At 35.1% G+C, this 27043-nt stretch overlaps 1 protein-coding gene across 4 annotated transcripts in view; it reads left to right on the top strand.

Moving 5' to 3' along the window:
* LOC125230119 overlaps positions 1–27043 on the top strand; it is a 512573-nt gene that overhangs the window by 404102 nt on the left and 81428 nt on the right. The gene's annotated exons all lie outside the window — the stretch shown is intronic.

Below are 27043 nucleotides of genomic sequence, written 5' to 3' on the forward strand. Positions count from 1 at the left end.
TAGTTTTCTACATGACTTCTGAGTACTTTTTACGTATTGTTTAGCCTGGAAATGTGTTTAAAGTGGAAATTAAAAGACAGCGGTGAAAGGCGCCATTTCGTGAGTAGATTCTATTACTGTGGTATACCACGGTAATAGTTAAAGTAGTGATATTAGTTCTTTTTGCTTTATTTTAAGTATATGTGATCAGTTATATAATGTCTTACAGTTGTTTCAATCTTGATCTATTCACGCTATCAAAGAACTATTTACGCGGTATGAAAATTATTCAACAAAACCTTAATTTTTAGCAAAAACTTCATGACTGATTTCGTAGTTTCTATGAAAACCGTTAATTTGTCAATTTTTTAAACATTGACATAAAGTCTGATGCTTACTTACCAGTTATGTAAGCTTGGTTTAAATATAAGGTTGCAATATTTTATTTTGATTTGTAATGAAAATACATCTGTATGACTTTGTTTTTATGGGTCGGAATTAGATTTTATAATACTCCAATTTATGCCTATTACCGATGGTACGATCAGATAACCCTCGGTAATAGAATATATAAGAATCTATTACCGATCCATGCAATATTTGTTTGGGTCGGTAATGGGTTCCTATAGAAGTATCTATTACCGAGCGACATATTAGTCTTGTATCAAAATATGACATTTAGTGTACCGTAAGTACAGATTTCTTAGGTGAAACTGAGTCTTCTGTGGGTATTCATAAAGGAGGATAGTATAGGTATATGTATTTGTCATAATTTGTATATTCAACCGTCGGTATTAAGCTCCGAATTTTGAGATGGGTTTCTATTTACCGATGGCAGAAAAACACTGTCATTCATACCCTCGGTAATGAAATCTCAATTCGCGTTAATAGAACTGCAACCTGTTCATTACCACGGTAATAGAAAATTTAGGTATGTTGGCTTCAATAATCATTTTATGACATATAATAAACTAAAATGATCCTAAAACTCTTCAAAACTAATAGTTCAATAAATACTCTTCCATAAAAAAAATATTTGTGGTCGTTAATGAGCTTTGATACCCTTAATTTTTTGGTATCTTTTGAAATCTGCTTAAGTACCACGTTAATAGGCGCCATTACCTTAAATACTAAAGACAAATCTTCGTATAACTTCGTACTACCACCGGCCACGCGAGCACAGCATGGTGAAAAATTCAAAGCGGTTAAAAGGTTAATGAAATACTACTACAGTGGAATCTCGATAACTCGAATCTCAAGGGAAAAGCAAAAAAAATTCGAGTTAACGAGTTTTCGACTTAACAAGAACTTCGAGATACAGTGGTTTAACTGCTGGAATTTCGACTTACAAAGGCGCGATTTCTAGGATTGTTTTTCGATTTGTAAAGTAAGTTTTATATTACGTACCTATATTTAGTAGGTACAGTATTATATAACAAATGACACATAAATGAAATAAAGTCTTCACTTTTTGTACTCATATTTATTTATTTAATCTTTATTGAACAAACAACTTATGGTACAAAAGGTTTACTTTATTCCAAAAAGCATTCTCTACTAGTCAACCTTTAGGCAAAAAAGTATGTTGTATGTAGTTAGTTAAGGTTAAATAAGTAAGTACTGACTACTGATGGATAAGCTTCACGAGATATCGTGTCCTGTGACTCCTGTGTCGACAAAGAAAAAACGTCAACAGCTGTTCGAATGTATTAATTGCACGTGTACAAGACAAAAACAATAGATTTGAAAGCCCTGAACCCGAACATTCATCGTAGATTTTATTGATATTATTTCTGGGAATTCCGAGTAAGACATCTTTTTTTTTTACTTAGTACGACTCACAAAGTCTCCTTTTCGAAATTCGAGTTATAGAGTATAAGAATGTATTATCAATACATCCTAGGGAATCAACATTTTGTTCGAGTTACAAAGTCTGAATAATTCGAGATACCGCGTATTTAGGGGTTCAGCGGAAGGGAATGGCATTTTTATTCGACTTACTGAGGATTTCGACTTAACAAGGTTCGAGTTATAGAGATTCCACTGTAGTTCTATCTATTTTTAACCGACTTCAAAAAAGGAGGAGGTTCTCAATTCGACTGAATGTTTTTTTTTTTTTTTTGTATGTATGTTATTCGATATCTCCGAGAATCGTGGACCGATTTTCAAAATTTTTTTTTTGATCGAACCGGTATAACCCCGAGATGGTCCCATTGGCACCAAGTCAGGGTCTGATGATGGGATCCTGGAGAAATCGAGGGAACTCTTCAAATGTTATAGGCACATGTAATGTTTTTAGTCTATTTTTCAAAGGTACACCAGTATTTACGTCTGATGGTAATAATTTTATGTCGCTGAGCTGATGATGGAAGGTCAACTCCTCAATGGTTAGGAGTTAAAGGATAATTCTTTCACTACTGTACATGTATTCGGACTGATACATATAATATCACTAGGAACCACTAAAAATCAACAAATAAATAAACTTTTTAACAAAAAATAAAACCGCCTTCAAAAATAAGCGCGTTACAAAACACGGAGAAACTAAAAAGCCAAAAATAATAAACCTTTCAATTCAGATTTTTTATCGTATTGCAATAAGCTAAACATCCAAATTATAAACAAATCAATTATTTTTGGAGTCGGTACCAGCCTGTGTATGGTTGGGTGGGGCAAACAGGCAATAGCAAGGCGACGAACAGGTCTGGTACCGACTACAAAAATAATTGATTTGTTTATAATTTGGATGTTTAGCTTATTGCAATACGATAAGAAATCTGAATTGAAAGGTTTATTATTTTTGGCTTTTTAGTTTCTCCGTGTTTTGTAACGCGCTTATTTTTGAAGGCGGTTTTATTTTTTGTTAAAAAGTTTTCTTTCTTATTATTATAATAAAGAAATAATTGAAGAATATGACGCGTTACTCTAATGCTTTTCGATGTTAATGGTGATGTGAACCGCGCTACCAATTTTAGTTCAAATCTACCAGATACAGTAAGCAGGCGATGAAAATTGCACTTACAGTGAAAACGACTGAGCGGTACGTGACATTGTCATATCAAGAAAACTTATTTTGCCAAAGCACTCCGGTTATCTAATGACACGGACAGTTTTGTACTAAGTTATCTGTCATTTCTATTATGGCACTTAGTGCATATTTTAGGCACCTTTTTTATCAAATCGGTAGATAATCGCGAGGATATCTCTGAAAAAATTAAAACACCAACACTATCATTGAAACCCATAAATTTTTATGACCACTGAAATACACAATTGCATCTACATCCACAGTAAAATTGCAGTGTTTGTTCTATCGGCCAGGTGCATCAACTTTCCTAACAAAGTAACGGACCGAACCCAGTGCTAGTATAAACTAGTTCTTACGCCCAACTGACCTCAACCCCAGTATCTATACGCATCAATAAATCTCACAAATTCAATTTAACGGTTGGCTCTCGCTCTATTTCCTATAATTTATTTTATATTCAGGAAATTGCAGCTGTAAAGAGTTCGTTACGACGTCATATATTACATTGATGCTACTCACCAATTAAAGTCATTTAAGCATATGTGAGGAGAAATGAGGTGATGGCATGTACAGTCAATAACACCACTCTGAACGCAAAGTGCCAAGAATATGTATACAGAACTTTATTGCCTATACATTGACGTGTGTATAGATATTTTAGTCACTTTGTATTAACAGATGTGTTGTTGTCTATACCTACAGTCCGCAAAGATATTAACTTGGCACCTCTACGCATTTGTATCAGTCACACAGTTAAATTAATGTTACATTTTGAACATGTGCAGTTACTGATTGATTTCAATTAATACTTTCACTCCATATTTAATGCTCATTGCACTGTGTGCAAAGTTATTATTATAAGTAGGTACATTCAAAAAAATCACCTTAGACCACATCAGCACTTACCATCAGATGTGATTGTGGTCAAACATCTACCTATTCGAACTAAAAAAAAACCGGCCAAGAGCGTGTCGGACCACGCTCAGTGTAGGGTTCCGTAGTTTTCCGTATTTTTCTCAAAAACTACTGAACCTATCAAGTTCAAAACAATTTTCCTAGAAAGTCTTTATAAAGTTCTACTTTTGTGATTTTTTTGATATTTTTTAAACATATGGTTCAAAAGTTAGAGGGGGGACGCACTTTTTTTTCCTTTAGGAGCGATTATTTCCGAAAATATCAGTATTATCAAAAAACGATCTTAGTAAACCCTTATTCATTTTTAAATACCTATCCAACAATATATCACACGTTGGGGTTGGAATAAAAAAAAAAATCAGCCCCCACTTTACATGTAGGGGGAGTACCCTAATTAATCATTTTTTTCCATTTTTTATTTTTGCACTTTGTTGGCGTGATTGATATACATATTGGTACCAAATTTCAGCTTTTTAGTGCTAACGGTTACTGAGATTATCCGCGGACGGACGGACGGACAGACAGACATGGCGAAACTATAAGGGTTCCTAGTTGACTACGGAACCCTAAAAAAGAACATAACACCGCCTAACATTAAATAAGCTTGTCTGCAATACATAGGACTTTACCCATATAAGATGTGTTTTTAAACCTTACGTGAAAGCAAGATTTATCATGTTCTTCGTAATCGTTCTGCGACTTTTTGGAGTTACGGCACCATATTCGTAGCTGAGTATCAAAAGGACGTTTCAACCAAAAAGTCACTTTTGTCACGGACACATCAGTACCATATCGCTGTGACAACATAATAAGCATTGTTCTAATACGGCCGTTACCTCTGTACGCGATGAGAATACACAATCTATAGACGGAAGCCAATCAGCCCAATTATATTCCGATACTCTATGAACTAATCATTCATACACCTTACTTCCTCATAATAAAGCTTACAAATTATCAGGTAACTGTATATGTAGATGTACGTATATAAAATAACATCGATTAAAGCTACGAGAACAAATCGACGGTCTCAACAATTATCGGATCACCTACCTCACATTACGCTTGATTAAAAAATATAACGGCTACCATAATTGAACATCCGCCAGATTTGTTTATGGTAGCAGTTTAGTATTACTTACTGGTAATCTCAAATTGTGATCTTTTAAAGCTGGTTAACCTAGTAGTTATCGTTAAAATAGTAATTAATTGTTATGAGGGCTCCTATATGTGAAAATAATTACACATTGTGTTACCTTCATGTTGTGAAGAAAGAAAATTCATGTGTTATTAAAAGACGATCTCATTGACACACCTAACAATACTCGACACGGGGCAATCAAACAATCATTCGACAATACGTAGTTACCGCCGCCGCATTCGACTACGCTCAAAACATTACAATCTAAACATAGAAAAACAGACTTTAAAACTTTAGTGACGAGGTTATAAATGAAATGGGTTGTAATCGTGATAAGAGGCAAATGTGATTGCCGTAGACAATGAAGACATCAAGGTGCCTAGCAAACGTTACAATCACTCTTCGTAAACGTATCGTAGCGAGCTCTCCTATCCAGTATAAATCAGTAATAACTCTTCTAACAAACAGCACGCAGGGTGCACACAAGCGCGTCTTGTAGGTACGTACGCAACACATGCAAGCGGATTTGGATAAACGTGAATAAGAATAATATGCATAATGATATTTGTGTTTTCTGACTGATATAATGTGGTATATTTAAATTTATAATTTATATATAGTGACTACTTGAAAAAAGAACAAATGAAAAAATATTCAATAAAATAATTTGATTAAATTTGTTCCCTAGTTGTACTAGTAAAGTACCTAATGTTAAGGTAGGTTTCGTTTTGCTTTTGTGTAGCCTAGCAGAAATTTTCACCAGCCGCCACTGGTAACTACATCGATCTTCTGATCGCAACAGAGCCAGACTGCGTTTCTATTGGCACGTGGCGTCAACAATCGTCACTTCGGCTAGGCTGGTGTTCGTCACTGCAATCACGATTGCCGCTAGTAATCATTCAGTTTCTACACCTCGTTGTTACGCCAGAAGCCCCGACACCTGTGTTAAGGTGACGTGTGTGTGGGTACTTTATTTCTTTAATATTGTAGGCAGAAATAATACTGTTATAGTAAACTGATTTTTTGCTCTATTAGATATCGCATTCATAAACGTACAAAGTACAAATTATGCTTATATCGTATAGGTCTTAACTTAAGGACCATATGTTATACCAATTCGTAACTTTTTATTTAATATAACAATAAAAAAATATAGTACAATCTTAGGTCCGAAAGTAAAATGTAAAAATCGTCGTTACATGTCAATTATACCCTTATATTGGTAACACAGAGTAATGATGTTCAGTATTTATTTAAAATACATATTTATTTCAAACGAATTATCAATACGTTTTCATGGCTTATTCAAGCGCGGATCCAGCTTCGTGCCCAGGGGGGTCACGTGGTAAAGGCCCAGGCCCCAGAGGGGGTGGCTTATTGTACTGATGTTTTGCTACACGTGAAACGCTAGTAGACTCTCGATGTTTTCCAAGCGACGCGGCGTTAGGTTAAACTAAACAATGTGGAGATATCTTAAAATGCATTTGTCGTTGCCTTCCCCTTAACGCGTAGGTGTATAGACTCATCATACATTTGTAGATTAAAGCTAGAACATTGAGCGATCATTCACACACGGCATGTATGACACTGATATATATCTCGACTTTGATTAATTCTCATAAAGTTGTATGAGAGCGCATATCAGTGATACGTGAGTGCAAAAAATAATTAACACTGCTCTGAATTAATTACGAAAACACCTTTTACTTTTAAGTGAAAATAACATTTTTAAATGTCAGCTACTTTATGTTATTAATGCAGTGTTATTATATCGCTCAGCGTTGTAAAAAATATAATTTATGAGTTACAGTCTCTGAAATCTGTGAGGTACAGTTAAGATTAGCGGGTTACTTTGCTCATAAGCGATTTGTTTTTGATAATTGTCTCTCAAATATATAAAATTACAAAGAGCACGAGTAGCTCACATAATATATATTTCCGAAAAGTATATAAGGTACAGCGGGACAAATCTTGACTGGGGGCAATTGTAACTAGTCCATTTTTTCTATTATTGAATTCCACAAGTATCTACTGAACTCGCCAACCATTATATAACCGGTGGACACTCTATTTAATAATGAAAACATTGTAAAACATGAAAAAAATGGACCAGCTACATTTGTCCCCCAGTCGAGATTTGTCCCGATGTAATTAAAAGGGCTGGCCAATATTTCGCTCAGCGGATCAGCATTTCTATCCAGCCTATTTCTGGATACCTTACCTAACAACGAAGATTTAGGGCAAATATTTTATTTGTAAGTAAGATTTTATTTACTTAAGTGTTTTTATTATGTTAAATGTTTTATGCTGTTCAATAAAAACACAGCCTAAGTTACGGAACTCCGTAGGAACTAATCAAAATGAAATACAAAACATTTACTTAACATATTTGAATATGTACGAAACTGAACCCCGCATACTATCTTAAACGTCAAATAGCTGAACTTACGGCATGCCACAGCGTAAAATGATGCCAATATAAACCGCTGCTGATCTGCCAATATTTCAGCATTGCTATTGACTTTACATTAGCATGGATGGTTTATTTGGCGTATGCCATTGAGGTACAGCCGCTACAATTTCTAGGTCTAGGTTGCACACAAATTGTATGAGTTTATGCGGTCTGCGGCATTTGCGCCGTTATTACGTATTAAGTTAGATATTTTGAATAGTTGTAATATTATATTGCTGACCTGATGTCACATAACTTTGACGCAGACTGAGACTGCCCTGGTGTAACTAATAGTCGTTCCTGTGGCAATTTATATACCCTTACAAATTTTAAGATATAGATATGAGCACGCCTTGACTATGGCTAGGGACCCTTATTAATAGTACAGATGTAGTGCGAAAAGCTTTTTCCCCTCACTAGCTCGGAAACACGTGTTTTTTTTTCCTTTAATACCAGCGGGTAAAAACGCATTTTATCCACTAGTGGGTAAAGTAATTTCACCTTGAATAAAGTCAAATTAACTGCTTTAAAATTGATAAAAGTAGGTGAATCCAGTAATAAAGATGATTTACCACCTGTGGAACTACTGGAAGCAGTGATAAACGCATTTTTTGCGTTGTAGTTTCCTCGCTATAGTGAGGGGAAAAGATTTGTGTTACACTCGGGTGCAAATGTATTTTACTTCTCGTGTGTTAAAAAACTCGCAAGTTCAGGATTCTATTCTCGAACCACTCGCTTCGCTCGTGGTTCAACTATAGAATCCTTTCACTTGCTCGTTTTTTAATTCCACACTCGGCGTTAAAATACAACTTTGTCCCCTTGTATAACAAATAACTATTTCTTCGTATTTTAACAGAAACGTACGAACGTATTTCAGTCAGTCACAGTACAAGACGTACTGACACTGTCTGAACTAACATGACAAATACGAACGTTTCCGTAAAAACACGAAGGAAAATCTTTGCGCACTACATCTGTAGATATACATATAGATAATTGTCGGCGTTTGCAGTTCACGAGTGATTCGCGTCCGAGGTTGAATTGATCAAATTTACACTCCAACTCTCGAATTTCCAGTATAATAAAACCTCGTTAATAAATCCCTATCGCATACCTATACATCTCTGTATACTGCTAATTATAAATCTACTAAAACAAGTGAGATAAATTCCCGACAACACGACGTATACTCGCGACCAGTGACAAGGTAATCACAGCGACTAACTTACGACTGACGACTAGGGATTGCAGTCGCTGTCCGGATCCGGTAATCAGGCCGGATCCGGCACTTTTGTTGAGATACCGGATCTAGTTATAATCAGCAGTCCCTGTCACAGAGTATGGGAGAATAAAATTACACATAAACACATTATGCGTTTTAAATGACGAAAAGTATGTTGAATTGAATTAAATACTAAATATCTATTTATTTCGAACTATTAAGTCCATAGGGTTAGTAAATACAACTTACATATCTATTGTTATTATTAAACAAAATAATTTAAACTAAACAAATGTAAGGAGAACCCGCAAAAACATTTTAGGTATATTAAAAGAACAAGATACGTTTTAGGTTTTAAAATTTATTGTTGTCAAAAATATCACATCATTATCAAGCAAAAAACTAGAAAAATCTGTCATAAAATTTTCTTTGATACCCTTACGAAAAGCGGATCCGGCCAGATTGCGGCCAAAATTGAAAACCGATCCGGTTTGCAATCCCTGCTGACTAACGACTGACGGACTGACAACTCTCACTGCCTCGTCGCTAATGAGGAATTTTAAAGGGCTTATTGCCAATTAATGGATGCTCTGTCAAAGCAATTTTTTACAATGGCATTCCTTAGCTAGTTTCGGTGAGATGATGGGAGAAAAATCTAGTACTGCCTTTTCTAGTAACGTCAGCCATCTTTGACGACATGTAATTGTCGTGAGACATGCATAAACACACAGTTATTCGTCTTTGCGATGTTAAATATATTATTTATAGTATCAATTCATGCCCTTTACGGTACCGGTGCATACTGTCTCATATTTCAGTACCTTTTGTGTGCTTTAATTATTTTAGTCTTTAATAGTAGTAGGTAGTCTTTGTATTTTGATGCATCGTTGTCCAAATGTGTCAAATGAAATGAAAACGAAATTACCTGCCTGTTAAATGGGTACTTTTCTGTGAAAGAAAACTGAAATATTCAATATGAGTATAACACTAAAAGTTACATATAGATCTAACACGTTGACTTCTGTAACAAATTATAATTTATTCATGAATATCAAACTAACTCGCATTCTGCAAATTACATGACAAGACAATAAAATTAGTATTCCATGTTTGAAATAAATTTAAATTGACTAACAATAAAGTTGTTAACACCTCGATATTGACAGTTTTAATTATAAATGCATAAATATCACGATTAATAATACAATGTAGTTAAAGTTATTATAAAGTAGCATTCATACAATAAGAGTAAATTTTCTGTACCTCATAAGATTTAATTTACCTATTCCTAGTATTTTTGTAAAAACTAACCATCTTCGTGCTTGTAATTTAAAAAAATAGGTAGTTCAAAAGTTAGAGGGGGGACGCACTTTTTTTCCTTTAGAAGCGATTATTTCTAAAACTATTAATATTATCAAAAAACGATCTTAGTAAACCCTTCTTCATTTTTAAATACCTATCCAACAATATATCACACTTAGGGGTTGGAATGAAAAAAAAAACCTACGAAATTCCAGGACTTGTCAAAAATCTAACACAATTTATTTTATTTGTTAGGAATCCTTACAACTAAAGTTACAATAAGGCTTATAACATAAAAACAATGAGCCAATAACAAGTTTCCACAGATAGACAAGCATTTTTCAGATTTACAAGCATTTTACTTTTAAATATGTATGCACCTTCATCAATTTTAAAATACTTAGCTCATAACCCTATTCTCCTGAGGCCCCATGCCATAAATAATTTACATAGTGTTTGGAATCTATGCACGCAGTGTTAAAGTTAAAATTTGTCTGAAAAGATGACTTCATCAGGCTTCACAAGGCTATGGTCGTACCACAATAGCAAGCCCATTTAGCACAGTGAGGCAACTAGACAAATGTTTGTGTCCAAAACGGCACGTCAAACACGACGCGGATGGTACTATTCGTACCCCATGAACGCTTGCGCAACCATGCTAGTAAAGAGAGAATCAGCAGGATGTTATAAACACGATTTTGTAGTCCAGGTTCACTTCTTTTTAGGGCACACTTAAATTTTATATGGCAAAATAGATCAGATAATGTACCTTTAATTTTTATATAGCCCGTTTGTGTGTCCCACTCCTATTAGGCAAAGCTTCCGTTGGTGTGCTATTTCTGGCCAATTAATCATGAAGGTCCCAATATCGGTCCCAATAAGTAATTTAAATTTAGTTCTTGTGTAATTCTAGGTTAGATAATAGTATTAGTTGGAGCTCGCTGCATTATATGAGAGAATGTTATGTACTCCGTAATTGTCATATATATCAGTACTTAATGCCTGTTTGAATGCTTGTTAATGTAATCTACAATATATATGATGTGGATGTACTTTTATAATAATAATAAAAAAAAAAAACGACACGTGACGTACCATTAGGTACCATATTTTTATAGTGTTTCTTCTGCTGAATTTTTAGGACTTTAACAAAGCAATTTGGTTCTTGGCTAATGATGTTTTTTTTTCTAGCCATGACAATTATTGAATATGAGAGATCCGAAATGTATTGTAAAATGTGACGTGAACTGAAGAAAATATACACACTAGGAAAATTATACAGCGCTCATAATTTTATACTAAGGTGTACCTAACTAATAATAACCTTATTAATAGGTAATTTACAAATAGAAAACTAGATATTAAAAATATGGCTGCTCATTACTATACAAGGCTATGCCCAACTGCAGTAGGTCTGCGCCTGAGCATGCATTACGTGACGCAAGCAGACGTGGGAAAAGAGCTCAAAATCTCCATAATATTTATATCGGTTGCTCAATACTTGCACGAGATGCATGCGAATTCTTGATTCGTAGTAATGCGAAGGTTGCCATACATTTATGGGTAAGATTTTGGATTGTGTCAAGTTGAAATGCACCAATTTACTGTATTAATGTATCTGGGATTTGTTTATTTATTTTATACCTTTGTTGCACGTAAAAAAGTAAATCATACACTACCGATCAACGATATGGCGAAACAGAAAAGCGTCAAGATGCCGTAATAATTAATTAAACTAATTAAACGTAATTTTTGAGCGAAGTGAAACTCCTACATGCATACCTTATTGCATATTAAAATTACCTCCAATATATTTTATTGATAAAAAAATAATGTCAATATGTAAAGCAATAAATTGCAAAAAGATCGAAAGCTACAAAAAACTGACACCAACTTATCTAAAAGGAATGTAGTTCTGAATAGCCCCCTAAAAGGATGATACCTCATCTTTTACCTAGTGGCGCTACAACCGCACCAACTACAAATGTCGTAACCCCAACCATAGTGCCTATACATAAGCCCTTACACACTACCTAGTCAGTACAGTAGTCAGATCGGATTACCAAAGATTTATTGCTAACGAAGGTGTCGTTCTGAATTCCGTGGCAATTAATTGTACCCTAGATAATAATTTTCAGTTAACCAGATGAATGATTTATGCAACGCCTACGTAAAGGTTACTGGATTTAAGTGTTTTGGTTAACTATTCAAAGTTTAACTTATTTAGAAAAAATCCACAAGATTGTTACTTATACTTCGCCAACAAACTGGTTACAGTTTGGCGAAAATTTAAAATTGTATTCCTTGGCATGTACCTACCGTTTTTGTAAATAAACTAAAAAAATACTTTTAAAACTACATGTTTTGAATTAGGTTGGTTGCAGGTGGACTCTTACAATGAAATACAAATATGCTTTAATCAAACTTGTCAGTCCCTGCTTCCTTATTGTAAGCGTAAGGCCAAAATAATGAGCAAACCATCAATTCATAATCTTGTTTCCAAACCATGAAAATTCGTCAACTCAAAAACAGCATAACTAACAATTGAAAACCTTCTACTAATCTGTTAGTCTACGCTTCCCCAAGACTAAAATAGCCTAAGTAAATTGCCATCAGATATATCGGACCGGCCAAGGTGGTCATAAATGTCTGAACAAACACTTGACAATACAGGACAGACCAGACCAATGGAGCACATCACATCATAATATAGCAGTGCCTACTTTGCTCATACTCTGGTAGCTTGGAATGATCTACTGAACTTGACGCCAAATGCTGTGCAGTGGTTGCAAAACTTGGGATCTTGTTGTTGATTTTTTATTTTGCCTATTTGTATACATCGCCACATGATTAAATAAACAGATGTTCAGATATTTGAGAACACCTTGTCCGCTCCGGTATATTTGACTGTGCAATAGTGTGCAAGAGAGGCTGTTTGGTATTGTAAAGGTTTTAGTAACGTTCTCCATACTTCAAAAGTGATTTATTAGTTCGCAGTGTATGTTTATAATGGGCCCCATCGCTCTGCATTGTGCATTACCGATGCCCGTATTAGCCGTTTGCGCAACTTTTCGTGCCCCGTACAATCACACCTTTTGCACGCTTATTCTGGAACTCAGCCGTATTTTACACCTTTGAATAAATGCCAGCTATATATATTTGCACTTCGTCAAATTCAGACAAATGATAGACCTGATTATCCTGTAAAAAAAGATTTTACTTTTATTTAAATGTTTTCGCCGCTATTTGCGCTTCAAGGTAGTAGGTTAACTTACATTACGTGATACGGATGTTTCTACTTAGTTCTCATTTTTGATAACATCAAAAATATCTTTGACGGGGGTGACGAGCTATTTAGCTAATTAATTAAAGTAAACATAGTACTAGTACCCGAAATCCAGCTGCGAAAGATGTAAATTTTTACCATTTAGTGAATTATTTTTTACCCAAAACTGAACATGTCGATACTTCTCTGAATTATTAGTTAATCCTTAAATCTTTTCTCGAATAGGGCAAACCATTGTTGAGTAAATCCGGTAGACGTGCGATATACAGCTGATAATTGGCAATCTGTGTGACAAAGGATATTTAGAAACCGTTTCGTGCCACAGATGGCATATTATAAGACGGATTACTCAAATAAGGTCGTGCTTGTAACTTGCGAAGACACCTACCTTTTAGACCTCGTTTTATTTGAATATGGTTGCAAGTGGTAAATTAACTTAAAAATATATTCAAACCTTGATAAGGCACCAGTCTCATCTCTCAAAAATTGTGACCTTGGGGCCGGTTTTTGAATCTCGGCCATTCGATTTCGTGAAATTCGTTCAATAATATCTCCACTTCTAGCGATTTAAATTCTAAATACTACGAGTAACATAATCGAAAACGAATGTTCATTACCACTAGTTTTAAAATTACTAGCCGTCCTTTTTCAAAAATAGCATTACGTCGTTTTCCACAGACTTTCGAACGGCGAATTCGTGCGTTCGAAATTCAAAAATCGATCCCCTTACTTAGTACTTACTAAGTAGTATCACCATATTTAGGAATTATTTTCTTGTACAGAATTTTTAGGACTATAAGACTTAGTCCTAAAAATTCCGATTCATGCCTACAGTATGCTTATAGTATAAGTAGGGGCAATGAGGCATGAATCGGATTAGTCTTACCCGTTCAAGGGTTAACAGCGATTTTACTTAGTTTGATAACTGTACCTATGTAATGAGAAAGGCTTTAAACTGGAATTGGACATGAACTCAATAGAATTAACCTCATGTTCCTAATCATAGTACCATTCATTAAATCTAGTTCCGACATTCAACAGTTGATATAACTAAATGGTTACATGATTGTTATACTATTTAGGCTACAGTTGATATTTAGACATTCAACAACCTTTAATACTAAGATAAGTTGTTGGACAATCGTATCGTAACTACAGCCTTCAATTCCAAAGTTTTATAGGTCCAGACCTATATCTAAAACAAATAATGCTGATTACATATTTCTTTATCCTCCTAATCTCGTTCGCTCCAAACATGCCATTAGAAATATGAGGAGCGTCTTTCATATCTCGATGAAATCCATACAGAAATAAATGCCTATGTTCATGTCAAACTTCTCTTGCCACACTACCTATAAATATCCTAAGTGGTCGTCACATCGAACAGATATATTGCGACACGAGGCGTCACGGCGAAGCGTCGCGCGTCACGCGCGCACGAGTCCTGGTGACAATACTGACAATGCACAATTAGGACTAAGTGCATCTGGGACGCCATCGGAGGCTGCGAATTTCGCTACAAGGATGTATGTTAATGAAACGATACTGCAAAGTGTCTTAGAAATCTCACTGAATTTGAATCCCATAGTAGAGGGAAAGGGTATGTAAACGGGATGAACAAGTACGAGACGGAAGATAAAAAATAATGTTCAAATCCGATTGTATTAAATAGACAGGGACACAAACGGTTTATACAGTATGATGCATAAATAAGAAACTAATATTAAATAGAATACGGCGACCAGTCTGGCGTAGTTGGTAGTGACCCTGCCTGCTAAGCCGCGGTCTCGGGTTCGAATCCCGGTAACCATTTATTTGTGTGATGAACACAGATATTTGTTCCCGAGTCATGGATGTTTTCTATGTATATGTATATGTATGTATTTATCTATATAAGTATGTATGTCGTCGCCTAGCTCCCATAGTACAAGCTTTGCTTAGTTTGGGGCTAGGTTGATCTGTGTAAGGTGTCCCCCAATATTTTTTTTATTTTTTTAAATACTTCAAAAAATTACGTAATCTCTGATTTCCTTCAATTGAGTCAAAGCTATAAAAATGTTAAACTAGGTATCATACAATTAGCCTTGACCGAGGTCTTCTAAGGTAGTCTTACAAAGTTATAGGCAGTTTGACCATGTTCGACTTTGACAGTGATATTGCTAAATCCCAAAGACATTTTTGACATAGTTTTAAACATGGTGGTCACTATGCCAAAAATATCGCTGATTTATCCTGTCTTGGATAAAGCTATGCAAATTGGGATCCCGAGTATAATACGTCCGATATAATCTACTGATCTATTGATATTTCGATGTCAGAAGTATGTGCTCTTGTAAAAGCAAGCTAGCATAAAACGCTTAAAGTTTAAAATCTGTTTTCATTTATTGATGATACGAGATTGTAACTGTTAAGTAACATAAAAGGGGAAACCATCGCCAGTTTTATAGGTAGTTTAAAGTAGATCTGAGTCGATATCGCACAGTCAAACATGACATGTCTTGGAATTCCCAAATCTATTCCATTTAGATCGAAGATCGTATCGATATGGAACTTTAGTGTCTACGCCATTTTGTAGTAGGGAAATTGGGTACATGAATTTAAATTTACATTTATTTGTAATTGAGATTAAAGCTTAGATACATAAGTTCTTTAGTGCATGCACTTTCGTGCGAAAATAATTCGCTTTCGCTCATATTTTCCAATAGTTTATTAGGTATTACCTTTTACCCGCGGCTTAGCTCGCGTTAGAAAGAGACAAAAAGTAGCCTATGTCACTCTCCATCCCTTCAACTATCTCCACTTAAAAAATCACGTCAATTCGTCGCTCCGTTTTGCCGTGAAAGACGGACAAACAAACAGACACACACACTTTCCCATTTGTAATATTATAAGTATGGATTAAAGTTTTCAAGCATATCCAGTATTACAACACAACTAATATATTATGTCTTATGATCTCATTTCACAATCCTCTTATGCCTTCATATGAAACTCCACAATTAAATGTAAACGAAAGTACTCAGTCACGGAGCGGCTAAATGCCGAACGCGGGCGCTCTCTCAATCTCTTTAACATCAAAACGTCTATATTCACTTTAAATATCACCTCAAATACAAACAATGTACGCCCACGTCTTCACCCCGAGCCATACACGACTCACAGCAAAGCCCTAACTATTGTTAAACTTATTACAAACTTACAATCACAATTAATATAATAAAGTACCTTGCAATTTCTACCTTATTTCCCATTAACTACCATCGATGAGTCCCCCATCAAACGGCAAAATTACTTCAGTTCTCTAAGAGATGTAATTACTATAATGACCAGGTTATCGTGACCACTCAGACACATTGTTATGATTTTAGTCATGGAGTCGAAAACGGTCACGGGTCACCGCGCGCATGCGTGTGAGACGCTCCACTTGCGCAAAACGATTTCGATTTCACCCGATTGTCATTAGAAATTACGAGCGGCCACGAAAATTTACGATTGGCTTTCGGATACAGATTTGTATCCACTTAGATAACCAGGGCTACATGTATATGCAAATTCCCCCGTTAGTATCGAAACCCGTTCTATTTTTGCGCGATTAATTAATTTTCTTACAGAAACCCTGAACTTCGTTTGCAGTAATTAATGAGTTTCCTTTAATTTTAATAAGGTCTTAACTATTCGTTTCGTAATACTAATATGACAAATTAATTCAAATTAGTTTTATCGTTTGAAACTACGCTATAAACGGTGGTTATTTATTTTTAATTCCTTCTATTTATTACTCGGCACGGCGATAATTTCGGATTCGAGTACACTTGTAGTTGACGTAACACATTAATAAGGCTAATAGATGTGGTAGCTTTCAAATTTTGGTATCATCCGATCGGCACGGAATGGATTCTGTCCGACATTGATTTACTACACACAATTTGCATAATCGAGTGATTTGGTAACAATGCGATTCCACATTTGCGTTTTCTGAACGCGTTCGTTTCAACAGAGACAATATAGCATTGCATGAGATAGATAAAGTTTAAGAAAAGAACACAGCGCAGAAATATCACCAATATGGTCGTCCAGATGGCATTTGGTGATGGCAGTTAGATAGTGACACTGACTACGTATATTTAACAATTTTAATATCAGGCAAAAGATTGGTCAAATTGTTAAAACTCATGTTCTAAAAGTTTTTTGACAATGTGTCCAGAGATGCACTGTGACTACAAATTACACTTTGATAATAATTCTCTATACGAGTCTTCATTATCTTTGGTTTCAACTGCGAACGCATGTTTTAGCCATGGCTCATCTCAGCCACGCTAATGATGCCGTAGATTTATTACGTTTGTTCTAGTGAATTAAACGTAAATGGACGTAGTTTTGTGCAGTTTTTTATTACGCGTTTCATCATTAATGATGGCCCGCGTCAGGTGGCAGCTTTCTCTGATCATTTAACCGGTATTTGACACTTGGAATGATGATGACATTAAGCCACATCACAGTTGTGAAACAAGAGCAATGATCTGATTAATTTAAAAACTTACGGATCGTTAAACGCCTGAGAAAATCAGGTCTTGCGCATCGCGAGTTCAAGAATGAAGAGTATTATAATTCATCATTATTAGATATGGTTTAGTAGTTACTTGTTTAAGTATCATACTGTGCCCTTTCTAATGATGACTACCGTTTTACCGTAAGCTTCTTAGGGACAGTAGCTCAAAGCTTACTGGATGTACCTACTTATCAACGAAAAACTGCAATGAAATACAATACTTATGATAGTTATGTGGGGTTTGTATAACTACAGTTTTCGATTTTTTTGCGGTAACCGATGTTCTGATGCCATACTTCTTCTTACCAGTTACATCTCGAAAAATTTGAAAATTTCCTAAAGAATCAAGCATTCAAGCAATGCTCTGCAACATTGCCTGATATATCATAGCATGCTACATATTTAAAGTCACACACAGGTCGAACTCGATTAATTAACATTATTTTACCTTTTCTCCAATGTTTCGGCCAGGTCAACAGTGTACTGTTAGTGATCGCGGAAGACTGATGTTAATTAATCGCTTTTGACCTGTGTGTGACTTTAAATATGTGTACAAAGCGCGAGAACTTAGTGTTATATTTCAAACTGTTCGGAGCATACTGTCAACCAATTTTATTCCTACTTAAGTATCTGTGACGTATCTAACTATATATACAACCTTTTTGTTGTACAGAGGTCTGTAGAATATGTAGAACCTGCAAAACTCAATAGGTAAGCACTGTCGTAGAAGATCAACAAATTGATTTATTACGAATATACTTGCTTTTATAGTAGCCCTACTAATCAGTTGGTACTCAACTCAACTACTGTCTTTTAACGAGCAATATAGACATCCAGTCCAACCTACGACCCCAATCAGAGCCGCTGCCTTTACTGATACGTATTTACTAGTTTTATTGATCTTTGGTGTATGTTTGTTAGTTTACGGTCCAGTAAATCAAACTGGTCTGAAAGGCGTAAAGTCGAGATAGATATAACAAAATGCTTTAATGCCATGCCAATAAATAGAACGGATATTTAGAGAGAGCAGACGATATAGAGTAGAGAATGAAAAGCTATAAAAATAGACAAATAGAAATGTGTTATAATATTGTAGCAGAGTGGTATTCTTTATTTTAGCATAGCATTCAGTTATTTTAAGTTCAATTGTCGTAAAAGACATGTACCGTCAAGGTACTAAATAAATATGAAAACCATTACCATGAAATAGTACCTATGTAATTTTTTTTTCTCCTTGTATCTTAATTTCTTACTGTCAAATTTTATATCCTTCATGACAATGAAACCTGAAGGTGTCGAATGTATAACTCAACAGAATCAATAAGGATTTGCATAAATAAAATAAAAATCAATTTAAACAAGTATTTAACTACTTTCTAAATGCATCAACCTATAGCCAAAGTATAAAACTCTATAATATTGGCTTCAGTTACCGCGATAGTTACTCATGAAATAAGACTATGGAAACGGATTAAATCGCGTATAACTTTACAATTCATCCCGACGTTTCGAACACTTTACAGAATTCGTGGTCAACGGGTAAAGTCATTATACGCGATTTAATCCGTTTCCATAGTTTTATTTCTATACGTCTATATTTTCCAACTCAATTAATTGAAACCAAACAACCGAATGAAGAACATCCACCGGAGGAACGAAACGAAACTCAGACGTGTGTGTCCAGATGGATGGATAAGCGTGCCCGCTAATAGGAAAGCGGACCACCAACGCCTGCAATAACTAAACGCGGTATTGCAACGTTTCCGAACGTATTCGATCTGTGATTTATAAATGGTACTTCCATTTTATGATAGCCTGGTCGATCGACTAGGCTTCGTAGAAAGGCTTTCAAAGTTTTTCTTTGGAAATCGCTAGTTTTAAGAAGAATTTATGCTAGTAACTAACAAATCATATTATTTTATGAATTATTTTCTAATTAAGATGTCACACTACTACAAAGTAGGTAAGATACAGCGGGGCAAATGTATTTTTCCATGTTTTACAGTGTTTATATTATTAAATAGAGTGTCCACCGGTTATATATGGTAGGCGTGTTCAGTGGATACATGTAGAACTCAATATCATAGTGAAATAATGGAAAAAATGGATTAGTTACAATTGTCCCCCAGTCAAGATTTGTCCCGCTGCTTACTATTAAATGCTACACATAAATATTGAGGTAGTAAGTAAGGCTATGGACTGAAGACCTAGATTCGATTCCCGTCTCAACCGCTTGAGGACTTGACCATTTTTGTTTAGTTTATAATAGGTACATATTTCAGTTTATTAAAATGTTTATACAGACATTGAAAAAGCACACATATAGAGAAATAATAAAATAACAATTTAATGATAAAACACGCACGTTTTTAATCATAATAAAAGTAAACTAATCGCCGAGCTATATTTTAAAACAAAGAGAAACTTGGCGAGAGTCATTACTTCATACATTTAATTCAATTTCCCCGCAATTGATGCGGACATGCCGTAAACGTGAGACCCCCCAGCTTTGTAAGGGAATTAAGCACATATAAACTTGCGGAATACTATTATAAGACAGGTAATAAGCTTTATATTATAATTTCCATAAGGAACAGGGCAATAAGTACGCACTTGTTTATTATCGAGCTAGTAATGAGAATTGTGTTTTCAGTTTTCCTGTCTTACAATGTAGCGTTGTGATTGTAATTTTCAGATTTGTTACTTTATGATAAACATATTATTTGTTTGTGTGTGCTTTACGTAATTTATATCGGATATATAAGTTATAGTATCTCTTATTTCATAACTTTTATTGCTGATATTTATTGGAGTACGTATAGCAGACTACCATGATATGATCTGCAGTGATATATGCATATTATTTGTATATTTCAAAGACAAGATCTAGAATAATCGGCGATATCATCAGATATCATATAGTTTTCTTTTGTTTTTTCCTACCCCGCACCGACTTTTACTGTTCTGTTTGGCCTAAAGGTTGACTGGTAGCGAATGCTATATAGCATTAACCCGCCTTTTCTAAGTGTGCGATTACTGTGTAAAATAAATAAATATCTGAAATGCTAATAAAATCTCTGAAATTAATGTGAATTTTTAACTTGTAATTTTTATTTTTGGATGTAGCTCATGTCATGTATTTTGTTAGCATTAATAATATTTATATTCTCATTTTAAGTGAATTGTACAAATTTTTATGGGAATAAAGAATTTTTAAACCTAAAAGTAATAATATCTACCTAGATATCCAGTAATTCGTATTTTTTAGCTTTAATCCTGATCGTCTTACTATTTCATAAAACGATAAAATAATCCACCTGTGTAATCCACCATCTTCCACATAAATAACGAACAGTAGTAATTTCACAACTACGTAATCATCGTGGCCTTATCGCTGAAAAGCGATCTCTTCCAGACAACCCGATACACCGTGTATGATGAAAGCAAGTTAATTAAAGGGTCAGACTGCGAATGATAACAATCTTCGATACACTGCGCTAAACGGACTAGGCACTTACAATCGAGTCTTCGAAAAGTCTTTAGTTGAGGAGGCATTTATACCTTTCAGTCGAGTATCGAGACTACTACGAGTATCGAATACTCGTATTAGGTACCTATTATTCACGCGATACGCCGAGGAGGCTCTTACAAACTTTTCTTCGAGTATCTTTGAGTATCAATACTAGACTTTAGTCGATACAGATGTAGAGCATAAGAATCAAAATCAAAATAATCTATTTAGCAAATAAACAAGGGTATTTTACACGTCACATACATTATTTACAAAAGATTTAAAATTGAATTGCAGTTACAATTGATAATACTAATTCTAAATTCAAACTAAAGTGTAACTCTACTACTACTAAGAGTTTTCCATCGTATTTCCTCGGAATCGTTCGTAATAATTGTGCTGGTTCGGTCAACGTTAGTATTTATTTATGTATTTTACCGAGTATTTAAAGTATCTGATACTAGACTTATATTGACCGGGATAACTACACTGATGATGCCTACAATTTTTTTTTTTTTTTTCAAAATGTGTATTGACGTGATATCATGATTTTAAAATAAAGAAATATGTCATTTGTTCTTATAAAATATAAAAACACGCAAAAATATTTGGGGAAAATATGATTTTGGCCACTTCCAGGCTGCGAACAGCGCCATCTAGTTTTAAATTTTTAAGCCTAAAAGGCCCATACATTTCAGGGGTACGCATTTTTGTATGGGCTTTGTCTGTCCAGTCTTTATTCGATACGCTGAGGAGACAAGACACTTTTTAAAACTTTTTACCCGAGTATCTAAATACGAGTATCGGATATTAGTTTAGTCGATACACTGAAGTCAATAACATCCTTTTACCGAGTATCTACAAGTATCGAATACTAGTATTTACGCGGCAATAAGTTGTCTATCTTTTAATTGACTGTGGAAGGTAGTAAACTAGTGGAAGTAAATTCTAGTGCGAGATAATCTTGGGGTATGCACGGTTTATCTTAGGAGCTCGGATGCTGGAGAAAACTCTGTAATAAGTACCTTTTTTTTATTGTTGTAATTAATATTGTACTTACTTATAGACTGTAACATTACTACTCTAAGGCCCATTTGCACCAACCTCTTAGCTTGGGGTTAGTGGGCTGTCATCTGCCAAATACCATATAAAATGATGGGTTAACCCTCCATCTTCGTTGGTGCAAGTGGCCATCGATATAATGTTATCTGCGACTACGCAAAATTTTCATTTACGACTATTATTGTACTTAATATTGGGCCAAACTGAGGTGTTATACAATGGCATCAACAATGTCCAATTTCATGGAAAATAATGACGTAAACATTTCTTCAGTCTGGATATTTCCCTCCACCAAATTGGTTTATAATGCTAAATTCATTTGGTTATATTTAATGAAATAAAAAAAAGCATACTTGATATTTGAATCGCTCGCCCAGCCATATTTGAATTAAACATCAATTATTTACTTTTTCCTGTCTTCTCTTTTGCGTAGGTAATAAAACTAACAAGGTGACTACATTTTCTTACCTAATAAAGTCATTTTTGTAAATTCTCTTAAAGTTCAAAGCTATAACAGCGCAGCGGTCCGAAAGCTTGTTAAATGGGAAATAATTTACGCACAAGCCAGTTACGGCGGGTATTAATTATTGATAACCGCCAACCGATAAATTACCGGCGCGTTAAATAAACAGTATATTTACGGCCCGCCACGCGCCATTGTTATTAGGTGGTGACAGAAGAAAATCATTGCACAACGGTCTACGTACATTTTACGTACAAGGTACAGTTTGAATCCTAGGCCATTGTAGAACCTTTTCACAGTAAACACTCTAAGTGACTTCTATGGCAAATAAAGCACGGTGTCAGTAAGACATGGTTCTAGAGTCACCTATTCAAATTGGTTGTTCGTACCTAGGTTGGACATAATATTATAGTGTTTATAGCTCGATTTTAATTGAATTTACGGAAATTAATTGCTGTATAATTAATAGGTAATTAGAAGAGGCATTAAATGCTGTAATAAATTATAAATTATTATTCACTGTGTAATATAACTTAATATATTGCAGTAAGGCTTTGAAGTTGATAGCGAAAGCGCTCCTGTGACACTCGTATACGCGTTGAAATCTTTTGCTCTAAATTCCGATCAAGAATAGGAGGAAGAGAGGGTGTGAAATAGTTATTTGTTATACAAGGGCGCAAAGTTGTATTTTAACGCCGAGTGTGGAATTGAAAAACGAGCAAGTGAAAGGATTCTATAGTTGAACCACGAGCGAAGCGAGTGGTTCGAGAATAGAATCCTGAACTTGCGAGTTTTTTAACACACGAGAAGTAAAATACATTTGCACCCGAGTGTAACACAAAACTTATCCCCTCATTATAGCGAGGAAACTACAACGCAAAAAATGCATTTATCACTGCTTCCAGTAGTTCCACAGGTGGTAAATCATCTTTATTACTAGATTCACCTACTTTTATCAATTTTGAAGCAGTTAATTTGACTTTATTCAAGGTCAAATTACTTTACCCACTAGTGGATAAAATGCGTTTTTACCCGCTGGTATTAAAGGACAAAACACGTGTTTCCCAGCTAGTGAGGGGAAAAATACAATATTAGTTTAACAAGTTGTTATTTAATTTAGCAATACTTGTAGGGTATGGCAATGGCAGGGTTAAATCTTGCAATCTAAATTATACTCATTTCCCATTATTCGATTGAGCTGGAACTTCACTGACATTATTATGTAAGTTGGGGGACAAAACAATGTCATTATTATATGCAGTACCAGGAGTGTTATAACAACACAACGCAATGTTTGGGTTTGTTACAATTATATTAATTGTTATAAATTATTAGCAGTGATCGGAACTATGGGAGCAAAACTTTAACAAAACTTGCTAAGTGGACATTATAGAGTGCTTACAGCCATGAAAATATGAATTATCCTTGTAGTAATGTATTGGAAATCTTGGATTCAGGTATCTAATTAAATTTAACACTGATCTGAAAATAATAATCTTGGTTTTCTTTTTACTTAATGTCAGCTCTAAGGTTTTCAGCTTTAAGTTTTTCTCCCATAGTTCCGATCACTGATTATTAGGTAATAGACGCATCTATGACTATTAGTTGCTTGTTGACCATAAAGTGTCATGATGTAAATAAATCAAAAATGAAATTTTAGACAACATTTTATAACTAGCTTAAATACTACCTACCAAGAAATACCTTATTAAGTTATTCACATACTTTCATCCTCCGAAAGCTTAATAATCTCCTATCTAATCAGCTACGCTAATCAATACATGAACCACCAACATAACCAAACGAACGTTTAATTTACCTCCAGGTTGGCAGCATTTAATTTAGTCCGGCCATTTAAATAGAGACGTCCAGATGTGCCGATACGAACCGGGAGCATGATCTTATCTGTGCTACGTTCGCTCTGTGCTCGGTCATAGAGGAAATCGCTTGCTTTTTTTATTATCTGTATCTGTTGGGTTTGTCATGTTTGAATCCAGTTTCTACAGTTTTATTTTACGGTGTTTTTCTCGGCTTTTGTTATATTTATATGGACACCTTTGGCAGTCATAGGAATTCAATGACGATCTAGTTTGATGGCTTCATAAAAAACTATATCTTATCAAATATACATTTTGTAATTATGTACTTCTCGAGTCTAATGATGCTTATAGCTTTCCCTTATAATATTTGTTAACAATTTTCAAAAGTTTAGCAGGTTTTTAGGAAAATAGGAATGTAACTTATAACTTAAGTTATTAATGAAAATATATACAGTATAAACGTATGTATGTATGTATAAGCTTTATTGTACATAAAGGAAACAAAAGAGACACAGTTACAGAGTCAGTAATATACAATGTAGGCGGACTTATCCATTAATGGGATCTCTTCCAGTCAACCTTTGAGGAAATGAGTAAAAGCGAAACGTATTCCCTTTGTTTTATAAAGAAAGCCTATTCGAATCGATATATCTAAAATTTATTTACGATTATTTTTATCAACCATTATAGTTACTAAATATCTAATATGTGTCCTCTGACACTGCATTAAAATTTAGCAATACGCGAGAACTAGAACGGTTTTTTTTTTCAAACCGCTACATTGCATGTCTTACATTACATGTCATGTGCAGTAAATAGCCATCACGCGTCATACAGAAATGGGATTCCTGCCTGATTGCTCTAATCTAAACCGTCCCGTCACGTAGCCGGGTCCTGAATCGATTTGGAGTAATCCGTATCGAATCTAGTCGATACTGGCGTATCGATTTTCCCAATTTAGTTCTCAATTTAGATGGAATTAGGAATCAATCTATATCGATTTTTATACTTGACCAAGCAAAATATCATTCGTTTATTACACCTAGTTTCTGTTATGTATTTTTTTAGTATCTAACCTAATACACTTATTGTAAAGTGCGATACTTGCAGCAATTCACTGCTATAATAGACTAAAAACAATCAAATTCCTAAATATTAAACAAATACTCGTGACGGCGGATTCAAACTGATAACATAAATACAATTCTACGGTTTTAGTCTCGTTTGATTTGCAACAATAGCACGTCATTATCCTATCGAATCAAGACTACGACACATGTCGCGTAAGTATTTGAGAATAGATTCCAATATTTGCTAATAACACGACCTCAAATTTCAAGTTCTAAACTTTTGTTAGCGACCTCACACATCCAACTCGTCAGCCAACCGGTCCGGCAATCAGCCAGAGAATCGACCAATTAAGAGAACCAATTAACGTGCAGGAAAACTAAAAGAGAAATCAATAGGAAAAGCTTCGCTGGACCAAATTGCGGCATTTCACGCCGCCCGCTACCAATCAGTCCGAGTCACAGCACTAGTGAGGACAGCAGTGCGAGTGTCATTTTTTGCACGTGTTTTAGCTGATCTATTTTTGTTTCCTTTTTATTGCTTGCTATCACACTTTTAGCTGTCAATATTCGTAAAAACAAAGATAAAACACTATATTTCATTTCATTACATGATAATAACAATTTGAATTCATGCAATAAGTTCCACTAGGTCAGATTTTTTGGGATATCTCCTATCAATCTAGCTAGGTCTCCTGTCTGTGGAAACGCGCTTTGCTCAGCGTCCCGTATATTGCCTGTATTAGGGTAATTCCGTAGGTCGTATAAAAACCACCATTATTTCCAAGATTCCCCTTTCGATATTACCCGAGCATTTCTGTGATTCGGAATTAGCCTAATGCACCTTAATTTTATTTACCTACTTACTATTAAATGGATATGGTTACTTTCGCCTCGTTAAATACAGTCTATTGTCTCCACACGAATTCGTGCCCACAAATTGTGCTACTGCACGTACCAGTGTATTGCGGCTCCGCTCAAACGGCGCGGGCGCGTGCTGGCATAATGGCCGGCAATCTGGCAGATGGCCACGGGATGGCCCTCAATGGCCCGCCAATGGCCAGTAATCGCGACCACTGCCGGCCATCGAGCTAATGGCGGTAATCGCTGGACCAGTTTGCGACCTTTCAATCGCCTAGGAATGTCAACTTGACGTCGCGTCGCCGCGAGCCGCACCGGTATTTTCGTCATTAGTACATTAAAACCTTATGTACACGCACTGAGGTCGACTTTGCTAGACTACACT

This window comes from Leguminivora glycinivorella, chromosome 10, assembly GCF_023078275.1.
Source record: "Leguminivora glycinivorella isolate SPB_JAAS2020 chromosome 10, LegGlyc_1.1, whole genome shotgun sequence".
In the NCBI taxonomy this organism is placed as follows: domain Eukaryota; kingdom Metazoa; phylum Arthropoda; class Insecta; order Lepidoptera; family Tortricidae; genus Leguminivora; species Leguminivora glycinivorella.